The sequence below is a fragment of the Rhododendron vialii genome, chromosome 10a, assembly GCF_030253575.1.
Source record: "Rhododendron vialii isolate Sample 1 chromosome 10a, ASM3025357v1".
Lineage (NCBI taxonomy): Eukaryota > Viridiplantae > Streptophyta > Magnoliopsida > Ericales > Ericaceae > Rhododendron > Rhododendron vialii.
The window spans coordinates 7,946,731-7,959,703 of record NC_080566.1 but is presented as its reverse complement, the minus strand read 5'-3'; the positions used below and the strand labels follow the sequence as shown (position 1 = coordinate 7,959,703).

Genomic DNA, 12,973 nt, shown 5'->3' with positions numbered 1-12,973 from the left:
GAATATGTCACCTTTGATTGAAACGAAACAGGATGAAGATAATCAGGATGAAGACAATAGCGATTTCTTTCACAAAGGAAAGATACTACGACGGTATAAAAACTGTTGTGTCTGCCGTAATACGTTGTCTCTTTGTTCAACACCCACGCATCATGCATTATGGAAGGAGGGTTGGTGGGGAATACCCAAAGTTCAAGGGACAAAAACAATTATGGGATTAAATTCATTTGAGGAGTGGAGAAAACTGTCTTGTTTGCTTAATGTGTAATATGCAAAGTTATTACATATTGGGCAGACAAGACAGTTATTATATCATCGTAGTATCTATCCGTTGTGAAAGAAATCGCTATTGTCTTCATCCTTATTATCTTTAACAACCACAATGTCGTCGCAACAACCAGACACAAAATCACCTTTTGTAGATTAGTAAAGATCTCTTGCTTGTTCTCTGAATTTTGTTCATCAGAATCAAGCATGAACATCCATGCTGCTAACATTATGCTAAAACATAGAATGCATGTTATTGTGTTTTCTGTGGCGTACAAGAAATAGGGTCTTCGTGTGCCCCTTAAATTTTTTAGTTATCGTGATGATGATAATCATTACCGCATATAAGAACAAACGAACTTTGACTGTTATAATGCTAAATGTCGTCCAGTTGGATGACCTCAAGCTCACAAATTGCACCTCTTGCAATTCTTTAAGAGATGACATTGCTATAATAGAAATGACCACAAAGACAAGAACGAACACTTCAAACATGATACGAATATTGTAAGTGCCCAGGTTTCGCTTTTGTTGAATTTCTTGGAATTGCACAGCTTGAATGATTTCTTTTCTACGATCCTCGATGTTGCTGAACCCAGGCGGATTAAAGAGCTTCAATTTTGAATTGGTGATGAGGCTCAAGTGACTAATTTCAGGGACATTGTTTGCCGACCTAGATGGCGCCTGCATGGCTATGGAGCTCGTGTAAATTATGTTATTTATTTGAATCTGAAATCCCCTTATGCAGATTAACTTCTGTAATTAAGATTTTGTAAATATGTTTCCTCATGTTAAATAGGTGTACTCTTCACATGGCTGTAATTTTTCCCCCCCAGTCTAGGCTCCCTATGAATACTCCAAGCCATTGGTGATGTGCGAAAATCGTTCAAAATTCTAGGACTTATTATCTTGTAAGTATTAACTAATTTTGAAGCCTTTAATCAAGCTATCTATATTTAGAAGGAAAGTGGTCAAGAATTATTTAGGCTCCATTTGTTTGGACGTTAAATTTTTTTGCTGAAAACATTTTACATAATTTCCGGTATTTGGTTGTTCAAAATCCCAACTCAGCCGTAAAACGACTTACCCCCCAAAAAATAGGTAAGTTATTTTCCAATCTATTAGATTGGTTGTGCCACCCCCCCCCCCCCCCCCCCCCCCCCCCCGATCTTAGGAGTTAGGAGTATGTCATTTTCTATTCTCGAATTTTCTACTTCGTTCGGATAGTAATTTTTACACTCACCTTTTTTTAGGTGCTGGAAAACCATACTCGTAGCGCAAGTTTCACTAGCATTGAAAAAGAACAGAACAGTTTGATTGTACCCCAAGACCACGACCAAAAACAAGGAGGGAAAAACTTTTAAATGGAACCTCCGTAAATCTGCATTTCAAAAGTGTTTTAGATGGTCCGGATTAAAAATAAACTATTGCTGGTAAAAAATATTTATTACCGGTAATAGTTTAAAAATATATCTCAACCATTAATTGCCGAGACGGACGACTGAGATTGCGTAAGGCTCCGCCGTGAATAAGTATCTCTCAAACAAGAAAATAGATCTATGGCCCACCTAAGACACGAAAAGGCCAGTTCCAAGAAAGGTAAAAACGAGCCCATTGCGCACAACTATACGGGCCCAAAAGAAGCCCCGGCTCAATTACGGCCTCTTCCGCTTTTCTTCGAACACGAAAGAGCTCCAAGAAGGCAAGAATCAACCAACAGTGACCTCTCTCTCTCTCTCTCTCTCTCTCTACTCGACAGATCACAGATGTCCCTTCGAATCAGTCAGTGGTATGTACATTTTCTCCCTCATTATTACTTTGCTCTGAATTTTCCCTTAGAACGTTTCCAGAAAAAATTTCCTTGGACTTTTGGTGTGGAAGAGAATTCATTTTGCACAGAGCTATACAGGTCCACCTAAGACACGAAAAGGCCAGTTCCAAGAAAGGTAAAAACGAGCCCATTGCGCACATCTATACGGGCCCAAAAGAAGCCCCGGCCCAATTATGGCCTCTTCCGCTCTTCTTCGAACACGAAAGAGCTCGAAGAAGGCAAGAATCAACCAAAAGTGACCCCCCCCCCTCCCTCTCTCTCTCTTCGACAGATGTCCCTTCGAATCAGTCAGTGGTATGTGGATTTTCTCCCTCATTATTACTTTGCTCTGAATTTTCCCTTGGAACGTTTATTTCCTTGGACTTTTTTTGTGGAAAAGAATTCATTTTGTGTAGAAGTTCCAATAATTGGACTTTTTGTCTAGAACAATTTATTTGTAGAGTCGTAAACCTGCTACATTTTTCTCTTTTTTGTGTATGAGTGAATTTGATTGCTTGTAAGTTTTAAATTGGACTCCCCGTGGGTGGGCAGTGATGTTGGGCCCTCAGATTAGTCGAGGTGTGCGTTGTTGGAGAAAATATATGCAACAGGAAATTCTGATGGAATAATAATTCTAAATAATATTCATAGATCAAATTGACAAAACTAAATAGATAGAAAAAGGAATAGAATAGCCTGTGGGGTGGTCGAGGTATATGATAGCGCTCTCCTACACTGGGTTGAATGATACTCCTTTCCCAAGACCTTCAAGTTCTCACGCACCATGTATTTTCCCGACACTCGAAATAATCAATGAAAGCAACCAATAGAGTTCAAGAAATAACAAAAGCTTTTATTTTTCCTAGGTAGAGTACTGCTTGGAAGAAAAAAGGTAAAAGATTTTTCCAGAGCGAGGAGGAAAGTAAGTAGTATTCTGGTGTATTAGTACATATCTTAAGCTACATAGGCATGCGACTATATATAGAAAATATACGCTAACATTAGCTAGTTTGTTAGGGTTGAGAGAATATTCCTCTAATTCTTAGGAGAGTTATAAGGAGATGAGAAGACCAAGTCTAAATGGGTATACAACTAATCCCACGTTAACAGATTTTACTAGGGTATTAGTCCCTTTAGAAGCCCGCTTAAAATCACAAGTAGGTAATAAAACTCATCTCAAAGACCAATCAAATTAAATTAGTAACAACATAAGTTGATCCGAACACTTGAGTTATCATTAAAAAAGTTGTACATGTAATTTAACTTTGGATATTTCCTCAAGTTCTATAGTAACTAGACGCAGGCACACACAATGCGTGTGCAAATCGGATTGTGCAAAAGATGGAAAGAGTAAAATCAGGAATTGAGATTAACCTATAATGGAAAATCTGGGATGTGAAAGTAGAAAAGAGACCGGGCTTTGGTTTCCCTTGTGGTGCTATATCCCACTTTTGGGGTTCGAGCCTTGCTATCTCCGCTCTCCATCCCTCTCACAAAAAAGTAAAAAAGAGGGGAGAAGAAATTTGGGTGGCAGTTTCTTTAGGTAGTTAGGGAAACAAAAGTGTGAGCCAGTCTTAAACTTAAGTCCAAAAAGGTGTTCACTTTAAAACAGTAGTAGACAATACATAGCCAACTGCACTGCTCCTAATTTCACTTCACATAGAAGGTCATAAAATGTTGCTATGTGATGACATGGGTGAAGATGAATATGTATTATTTGATGTGTAGAGAGGAAGATAACTAACTGGTGTTTTTATGATAATTGCACAGATTTGTATTTTCCGTACGTGTTGATTTCATAGTAGCTAACTTTTTTAGTTATCACGTTTTAACTTTGCTCTGATTGTTTTTGCTTTTTGCCTTTTTCCAACATAAAAATGCCAGAGAAATACGTTTTACATCGTGCACAACAATTTCAAGTGAAGCAAGATCAGACATAGCAGCATTGCAAGACAGAATAAACTTCTAACTTATGTGTATTTGGTATTCTCTCTACCCAATGAACTGTTCGGTTGATATGATTTATCTGAGACTGTCAAAATGGTTACAACAAATATGCTTCTGATCCTTGGATTTCTACCACAGTGCTTCTTTTCTGATGCTTGCCTTTGGTTTCAAAGGCCGAAAAGATTCATGGGAATGAGATGGAGACACAAAAAAAAAGTGTTTGGTCATCTTGTTTTCAAGTAGCTCAGTATGAAGGAGCTCAGAGTTTGGCAGATTAAATGTACATAGTTTGTCCAAACAAATAGAAACAGCAAAAACAAAAACCAAAAGAAAGGAAATGCATTTGCATCGTTCTGTTGCCTTGTCATCCCAATCAAAGTTCTTTAATGTCGCTATGCATTCTATGCTATCAGGACAGCCAACTGTTGTGAAGTGGGCTCCTTCAACCTGCTGCATTATAGTCCAAGAAAGGACAAACCTCCTTTAAACTTCCCCTCAGTGTCGAGGCATTGCTCTTGGGTTCTCTCTTTGTTCCTTGGCATTGATCTCGTCTCTCTGATCTTTTGGGTGGATCAATTTCCAGACGTAGGCCGATATCGACGATTAGTTGGTAAATTTGTTGTCTCCCTATTACTCGTCTAGACATTACTTTTGCTTCTATTGTGGTTAGTCAGTTTATACATGCTCCTCACCACCTCACTTTAATGTTGTCTGTCGATTCTGTCCTATCTTGCTTTATGTGATATCGCTAGTAACCTAGGACTGCTAGTCACAGACCTTCCTTGACTTTGACCAGGTTTAGTGATGCATATTGGGCTTATAGTCTCACAGTTTTTGTTGGCAATAATTGCAACTATTTTGTTACTTCGTGTAGTAAGATGCAAAATGTTGTTACTTGACCTAGTACTAGAGTTGCATATTGCACTATTGCTCGAATGCCTGAGAATTTTTACGAGGTCAGTCTTTCCTTCAAGATTTTGATATTGCTTTTTCTACTCAAGTATTTTGGCAATCATGCCATGATCTTTATTGCTAATAATCTTTTTTTCCATCAGCATACTAAACTCATCGAGGTGGATTGCAAGTTTGCTACATTTTGGGTTTTATTGATGAGGAAACAGCATAGTTACTCTTGGAGTTTGTCTGACAAAGCTGTTACCTTGTCCTTCCTTCAATAGTTGTTTTATGGTTTTATAAAGGCTAGCAGAAACATGTGGGCTGGCAAGTATTAAGCCAAGAAAACAGCTTTGACAACTATGAATATTTTGTCAAGTTAGTAATACAATCTTACTTCTTGCTTCAGAAGTATCATTCATAGATGATAAGTTATTCATGACATGTACCTAATTTATTTTCTTAAACCGAGTTTTAGCGTCATTCAGAAGTCACCATTAGATGTCAAGTTTCAAGACTTCTATGCTTATGAAAAATTGTCAAGCTTGGGAGGTGAGTATGGGTTTTTTTTTTGTCAATCGGTAGGAGAGATCATTACATCATATATCAAGTACAAAGTACAAATCACAGGACTCTACATTCATTGTGTTAGAGTCTACGAGATAACCAAACCACTGAATCATTATAAGCCTAACTCAACTACAAGCCCCATTAAGGGGAGAAATAACCCAACAACTACAAAGGAAAGAATACCCACACGCAAGTAGGAAGACTCGAACTCTTGACCTCCTAGTGAAATACAAGAGTTCTGGCCAACTGAGCTAGTCCTAGTTGGTTGAGTATGGGGTTGATTCATATTTTCTTTCCAAACCTACTACTTTCATCGTTGTCTTTTAATAACTTCCAAGAGATGAGGAATGATTCCCGTAATTTTTTATTTTTTATATAAGGTGATGTGGAATATTTTGGTATATTCTTGCTATTGGCTTTTCACAGACTCATCTTTGCTTGAAGCTCTAGAGTGTTGCGATCATTCCCAGGATAATTCTTCGCTTTAGTTATAGATTTGTTGTGCTATCTAGTGAACAAAGTTGCTTGTTCCTTATCCTCTTGGTTTTCATGTACTCATAGAAATGCAATCATAGAGGATGGTGGACATGAATTTGAACCTAGGGCACTGGATAAGCACTTCTTTTTTTTGATCTGCCACTGGATAAGCACTTGATAGACAGATTTGAACTATTATTGACTGAATGATTGGAATTAAGGAAAAGTGGTAAACCTATTTATAGGTGCTTTTAAGTCTATTGGCACGAGTTACCGCTATAAGATATCACTGGGTATGTTGGTTGATGCCTTGATGGTTTTTCAGGTTGGTTTTTTTACTACTGTCGTTTTGGTGCCCAATTGGATAATGTATCACAATATACAAATCCGTTGCAAGGGGTGGTCTTACTCTTTCTAAGGATATTTATTGCGGGAGTTTCTACTTGTCATAATTCAGCTGAATATTTCACCTACTTTTTTTTTTGATGAAAGATAAATTTTCCTACTTAATGTGTAGCAAATATAGGAACCTTTTGCTGGTGTCATAATTAAGCTGGATGGTTCACCTACGTAACGTTAAAAAAAATAAAAGAAAGTCTTCTCATTCTTTACATACATCTTTCGATTGTGGGAGGATTTGTAAGTCCGTTTCTTGAATATCCAGATTTTGGAATGAGGTTGCAGCTCCCAGATTATCACTCTGGTCTGGTAGTACTGAAAGCGTTGCTAAGATTCATGGGTTTTCCGAGCATTTGAATGCTTCCCAGTCTATCTACCATTTCTTCATTTCTTCTGCTGGGTAATACACCAATAGGTCCAATACCTCTTAAGCTTCCCATCAAAATCATAATGTGCAACAAAGCACCTACCCAAACATCAACAATCCGCGAAACCCATACCAGATCAAAATTAATTTCCTACAAGTCCCTACCACCACAGGAATACTCAGCAAGCTCCATACCGAAACATCACCGCCCAGCAAGCTGCCTATAAGATTGTCCGGGGACAAGGTTTGTACCATACTCACACTTAAATTGACCAATTTTTTGGTGTACCATAATTTGTTATTGGTTTGAATAATGTGGTAATTGTCGCTTGATTATAAGCTCTTTGACTGGATACTTCCAGGTAATTTAAGTCTTTTTCATAACTTTGAGCTTTTCTTGTCATGTTTTAAAGGTAGCATTTTTTCCTTATCACCTCCTCATCCATATCTATTAATGTATAGAAAAAAAGCATGTTTTCTTCAATGAGGATCCTTCTAGAACGAGGAATGAAGAAGTTGTAACCAACTAACCATGTGCCCTAGATTGTGGTACGATAGAGATAAGCCTCTATAGTTAAGATAATTTGAACGTAATCTTTCTAGCTAACAACCAATGAAAGTAAATAAGATTTCTCACTTTATCCATGTCAGACAACTAATGACCAATATTTTAACATTTTCTCCTTGCAAAGCTCCAATTGCTATACTTTTCTAGTTTCTTACTTTTGATTCTTTGGATAGCAAAATTCCCCACTTTCGCACGAAGATGTGCCTTGTTTGGCCCGTAGGTATGATCCAAATCTAGTACACTTATTCCATTTAGATAATTCCTTTATGCTTTGCAAAAGCTTGTTAATGGAACACCACACCAGGAAAATACAAAATTCTTTAGTACTCTTGATCCACGCACCCTATCTAAATTCGAAACATGTTGACTGTAGAAGTGCATGCTGAAATTGTAGGATTTCGTCTACCAATCACAGCTGCTCTCCATGCACCTTTTTACAACCATGCTAGTGCTGGAGGAGCCACTCACCCATCTATTGGTGATCTTTTATGGGTGTTTCTCTCTAAATTGTACAAATAGTAGTACATTTATTTTACATTACCAGGGTTATATGCTTCAGAGGCCCCATGCATAATGAGAGGATAAGACGAAGACTAGCTAGCAACAGAGGTTTCCCGTGGGGGGATAGTCACCTCTCATGCTCAAAATGGTTAGTGGTGCTCCTCCCACTCTACCACTTGGAGATGCAACTTGTGGCAAACTCCCGTCTAGAATTCCAGGAAGTGTTTGATATGTTTTCCAATATGAAAAATCCTTCATATTCCCACGGAAGAAGTCTCTGCTATCTCCAAATTATTACATCCTTACGTCACCACAGGGGGCGCACCATCCCTGGTTTTTTTTTTTTGATCTGCACCATCCCTGGTTGTTTCAGTATTGCAATGCATCATGACATAATAAAATTAGGACAAAACTCTTCCATAATGGGCAATGTATGTCAACGATGAAACCAAAGCGTATCAGAGCAGAAGTGGCTGACATTTTGACTTTGTACCACTGTCCATATATGTCCATTAGGAAAGTGACACCGAATCATTCGATGGGAACGTGCCCGCAACAGATACGATGATTTTCCTTTATATACCGATAGCTATCGTGAATGGGTTTTAAAGTCAATTTCCACATCTGTTTTACCCTTATATCACTCTAGTCAGAACCCAAAGTCACCAAAGGGATATGATGGAGAGCAAGACAAAGTTCTCACAATTTGAATGGTCATGTAATTTAAGAGGATCTTTTGTGTATTGCATCTATAGCTGTTTAGTAGATTAGTGAAGTTGATCCCTGACTAGTTATTCCATTCATATATCCTTTCTAGGGGTGTGTATAGTAGTCGTTCCCATGAGTCTACATCTCACGCTTATGTGTACACTTTTTTCTTTTTTTTTTATTAAAGAGCTAGTCTTAATCCGAAATAGTCAATTACCACCTTTTCACCCCAAAATTTTAGCAAATTAATCAATTGAAGCATCTAGTTTAGCTAAAGATCCTAGATTAAATTACCAAAAGAGTGGGTCAAATAATGTTGACCTTCATATTATTCTGTATGCACTTGTTATAATTAAGTAGGGTCTTAGGTTTAAAAATAATTTGATACTCAATGAGGGATTATGCTACTTTGCATAGTCATCAAGATTCTCATTAAATGTAGTGGGGTGGTTTTGATGTTACACCACAGTACTACTTTTTAATTAAATACTAATGATGATGATGATTCTTGTGAGGAAAATTGTGTGGGAAAAAAAAAGTGCAGATCTCATTTAGAGTGACGTGGTAGGTGTATTTTTGAAAATTTAATCTATACCGTAAGTGTTTTTGTTTGAATTGACAGATCAGAGAATGATCGCCGGTTCATCTAAATGAAAATTACGCATAAAAATACTCTATCAGTAGTTGGAACTAGCGTTGAGCTTTGTTACCAATGCCTTGGATTGTGCTTTGGTAGATTCAGAATGCAGAAAAAAAAATGAAAAAAATATACATAGCACGATCACATAGGGATATTATATTTACGCAGTTCATCGAATGCTAGATACATTTGAATGCCTATGATAAGGAATTATGGGATACATTGAAGTTTTCTTAATTACTGCAATATATAGCTAGAGTTAATTAGAATTGAGGGACTCATAGACTCTCCACTCCATAAGAAGCAAAAGAGATTGTTTAAAATACTAGACTGGCTGTGTTTGCTTTTATACTAGAATTTATTTCTCCATTAACAACCAAAAATAAATATAGCAAAAAAGTGGGTTTTCTGAATCTACTTCTTGAGGTTTAAGTCACCAAGTGGTCTAAAGAATTCGAAAAATATTGACCCCTTGTTTATTTTGTATAATGGCTGCTGGGAGTATCATCACTTAGAAGTATCCAGAAATGATTAGCACTTCACGATATGGACAGACAGATAATATTAAAAATTAATCACTACTTTAGTAGAAAAATAAAATAAAATTTGTCTTTAGGCAGCTTGTAAGGAAGGGGTTGATCTGAACTAAATATGACATTGTTTCTGTACACCTTTTATTATTAGTTCTGGGTAGGATGTTGAGGTGGTGGTGATGGTGGAGCATAATTTGATTTGTACCGTGCAATTTTTGTACCTTTATCTTGCCATGAAAATGATTGCTCAAGGTCCATAGGAAAAAAGTTTTAGAGGATTGGTACAATACATGGACCATTCATTTCCATTCATAGACACTTTCATGGACCGAGTTTCATGTATCCTATCATTTTTGAAAGTTTTATTATCTCTTGTTGACCCTCAGTCCCTACCTATGGATGTGAAGCCCACAGGACATAGCTAGGGCCCTCCACTGAGAGAGAGAGAGAGAGAGAGAGAGAGAGAGAGAGAGTTAGTTGCGTTAACTTACTGCGTAAAATTTATTTGCTAGACAAAAATGGTGGAGGGAGTGACTGGCATAGCTACTTGAGTGTGATCGAGCTACTTTCTTTCTTCGGTTCCCTCATGTTGGCTCTGATACTATGATAGAAAATAGAAAATTAAGGACCTGTAAAGAAGACTGTACGTTGGCAAACTCCAATGAACCACTTTTCGTATTTTGGCATGACTGTCTTCCTCCTTGTCCGTGTCTTTGACACCCCATTGGTATTTCAGACCCGTGGCGGGTTCGGGAAAGGATCAATTACTAATTTGCGTCTACGTTCGGCCCTTCCCATCAAAGTGCGATTAGCACAAAGTCTGTTTAAAACGACATCTGGTTAATAAGACTATTACTGCAAGCGAATTTGATCAGGTAACTGCAGGTGGACACTTAAAATACTACTTTGCCAACTCTTCCACCACCAAGATGTATTAATTTTCTGTTTCTGGAGATCAGTATGGCTTTTTGGCTGCCAAATCAGCTCGTGCAAGTTGGCAGAAAAGTAATAGAAAAGGTTGACATCTAATCATTACTATAGGATAAATACTCATGCTTGATTAATTAAAGGGTTTCCACTAGCAAAGTCTGACTTAATCTTGTATTGTTTTCTTAATCATCTTTTTTTTTTTTTGTGGTCACTCTTAATTGTCCGATATCTGCCAAAACCCAGCTGCTTTTTGCCAACTATGTGCTTTGGTGCCTTGGTCATAGCCTTCAGAGTTCTGGTTGTAGTTGTGGCCTCTTATTTTAGGATTGTTTGGCTGGAGACTTAAACCAGACTCCTTTTCTCTTGTTATTCTTGGAGAGTTTTCCTTCTGATAATTTTGTGAACTTGTAAATCAATTCCATTCTTTGCTGCTATAAAGGCCTATCTTACATGCACAATGGTACTGTCGCATACATCTTTATGGCTGTTTTTTTATACCGTACTCCAGATAGGCAGGAAGCCTGGGGGACGTTGTGCTGACACAGTTTTGATGTAGAACCCTTTACCGGAGATAGTCATATCTTGGCTCTCTTTCTATCGAATCTCAAAGGTTCCACGCAATGACATTCAACAGGACTATGCTCTGGCGAAGCAAGCCCTAGTTGCTTTTGTTTCGTTTGCTAAATTGCTTAGTTACAGGAGCCTGGCACTTTCTGTATGCTACGGGCAGGACGGATATTTAGTCACGACACCTATGCTTCGCCTAACTCCTACCCTTCTAGTCTCAGTTTTGTGTTATGTAGTTTTGTGCACTTGTATACTGTTGTTATCTCTTTTATTATAAATCCTTTCCATATGAAATAAAAAACAGAAAACATGAATCATGGATGCAGCCTTCTTTTGTTTGTTATGTCCATGAAAAACACATTTGTGATACCAATGGCTTCCTCTGTGGTTAGTCCTTTTTTGACAACCCATTAATCTTGTCAAGCTGTAAAGTTCTTCCTTTCATACCTAAGATTACAATTTGTCATATGTATCACATTACCCCTTTTGGCACCGGCTAGGAAAGCTTTTTTTATTAAACTACCTACATGTCCTTGGCGGGTATTAATTATCAAAACACGTCTTGGTCCATCATTTTCCCTTTGTTATATCCATGAAAAACACATTTGTGATACCAATGGCTTCCTCTGTGGTTAGTCCTTTTTTGACAAACCATTAATCTTGTCAAGCTGTAAATTTCTTCCTTGCATGCCTAAGATTACAATTTGTCATATGTATCACATTACCCCTTTTGGGGTTTTAAATTTTGGCACCGGCCGGGAAAGCCTTTTTGATTAAACCCTACTAGTCAATTTGCCTAAGCCTGCTTGGAACAAACACATTGACTATGGTAAAGGTGAAAAGCCTGTGGAACTGGAGCACTCGGTCCAACGATTATTTAGCTGCACTTGGATTAGGTTTAATTTTTATAGAGAGGATATTAAGGCCCTTGTTAATGGGTTGGGTAGGGCCGTAGGAGTTGGGATAGTTGTGTTAATTTCTTGTACCTAGGGAAAATGTTTTTTGAAAGCCTACGGTACCCGCCTCTAAAGGTGTCGAATAGACAGCCTCTTGCTAATCTAGTCTATTGTATTTTCGTGCTTTTTACGTGTTCTTATCGCTTCGTACACCTCAATTATGGATGAACTTACTCCACTATAGGTACCGACCGACTATACACAAATGAATAGCTAGTAGGGGGAATTCGGGTTCAGTGGTAGGAGGGGCAAATAATGCCCAACTCATGAAACACTTTTTCGAAATTACCCAGTCATGTGAAGGAAAAGAATAATTCCCAATATATGGTGTTGAAGACAAAAATACCCCTCTCTATTATATCTCTCTCACCAACTCAGGTTCTTCTTCCTCAAACTCCATCCGTTCAAAGACCAGTGATGCCCACCACTGCAATCTCTCCGTTTGATCGTCAACGGCCGAAAAACTTCAATAATCGACTATCGGTTCTCAAATCACATCCCATGTTTCTTCCATTATTTCTTCAATTTCTTGTTTGTTTTAATTTTTTTGGGACTTAAAGAAATACAGAAAAAGTAAGGGGCTAAAGATATCCTTGTCTCTGCAATCTTAAACCTCCAAAGGTCTCTCTCGTCTCTGTATTCAGTCCATGTGAGATTTTTATATCTTGGCAAAAGCTGAAAATAGAGTCCTAATAAATTAACATGAGAGACCCGTGAGGAGAAAAAGAGGTCTTGCCATTTGAATTAGAAATTGAAGAGTTAATGTTGACAAAATAGGGAATATAATCAATTAATCACTTCAAATAGAGGTAGGTTTGTTCCAGGTTGATAATGGCGGG

The 12,973-nt window shown here is 37.8% G+C and overlaps 1 long non-coding RNA gene across 3 annotated transcripts; it reads left to right on the top strand.

Moving 5' to 3' along the window:
- The first annotated feature begins 2,330 nt into the window (after positions 1–2,330).
- Positions 2,331–11,495, top strand: LOC131304631 (uncharacterized). Of its 3 annotated transcripts, XR_009192446.1 has the most exons (6): positions 2,333–2,392; positions 3,962–4,060; positions 4,438–4,634; positions 6,630–6,975; positions 10,557–10,698; positions 11,124–11,495. It is a non-coding gene; the product is annotated as an uncharacterized LOC131304631 (long non-coding RNA). The 3 variants fall into 3 exon arrangements; XR_009192445.1 differs by lacking the exon at positions 10,557–10,698 and having other exon boundaries at positions 2,331–2,392; positions 11,120–11,495; XR_009192447.1 differs by lacking the exons at positions 10,557–10,698; positions 11,124–11,495 and adding an exon at positions 7,694–10,133 and having other exon boundaries at positions 2,334–2,392.
- The last annotated feature ends 1,478 nt before the right edge of the window (positions 11,496–12,973 follow it).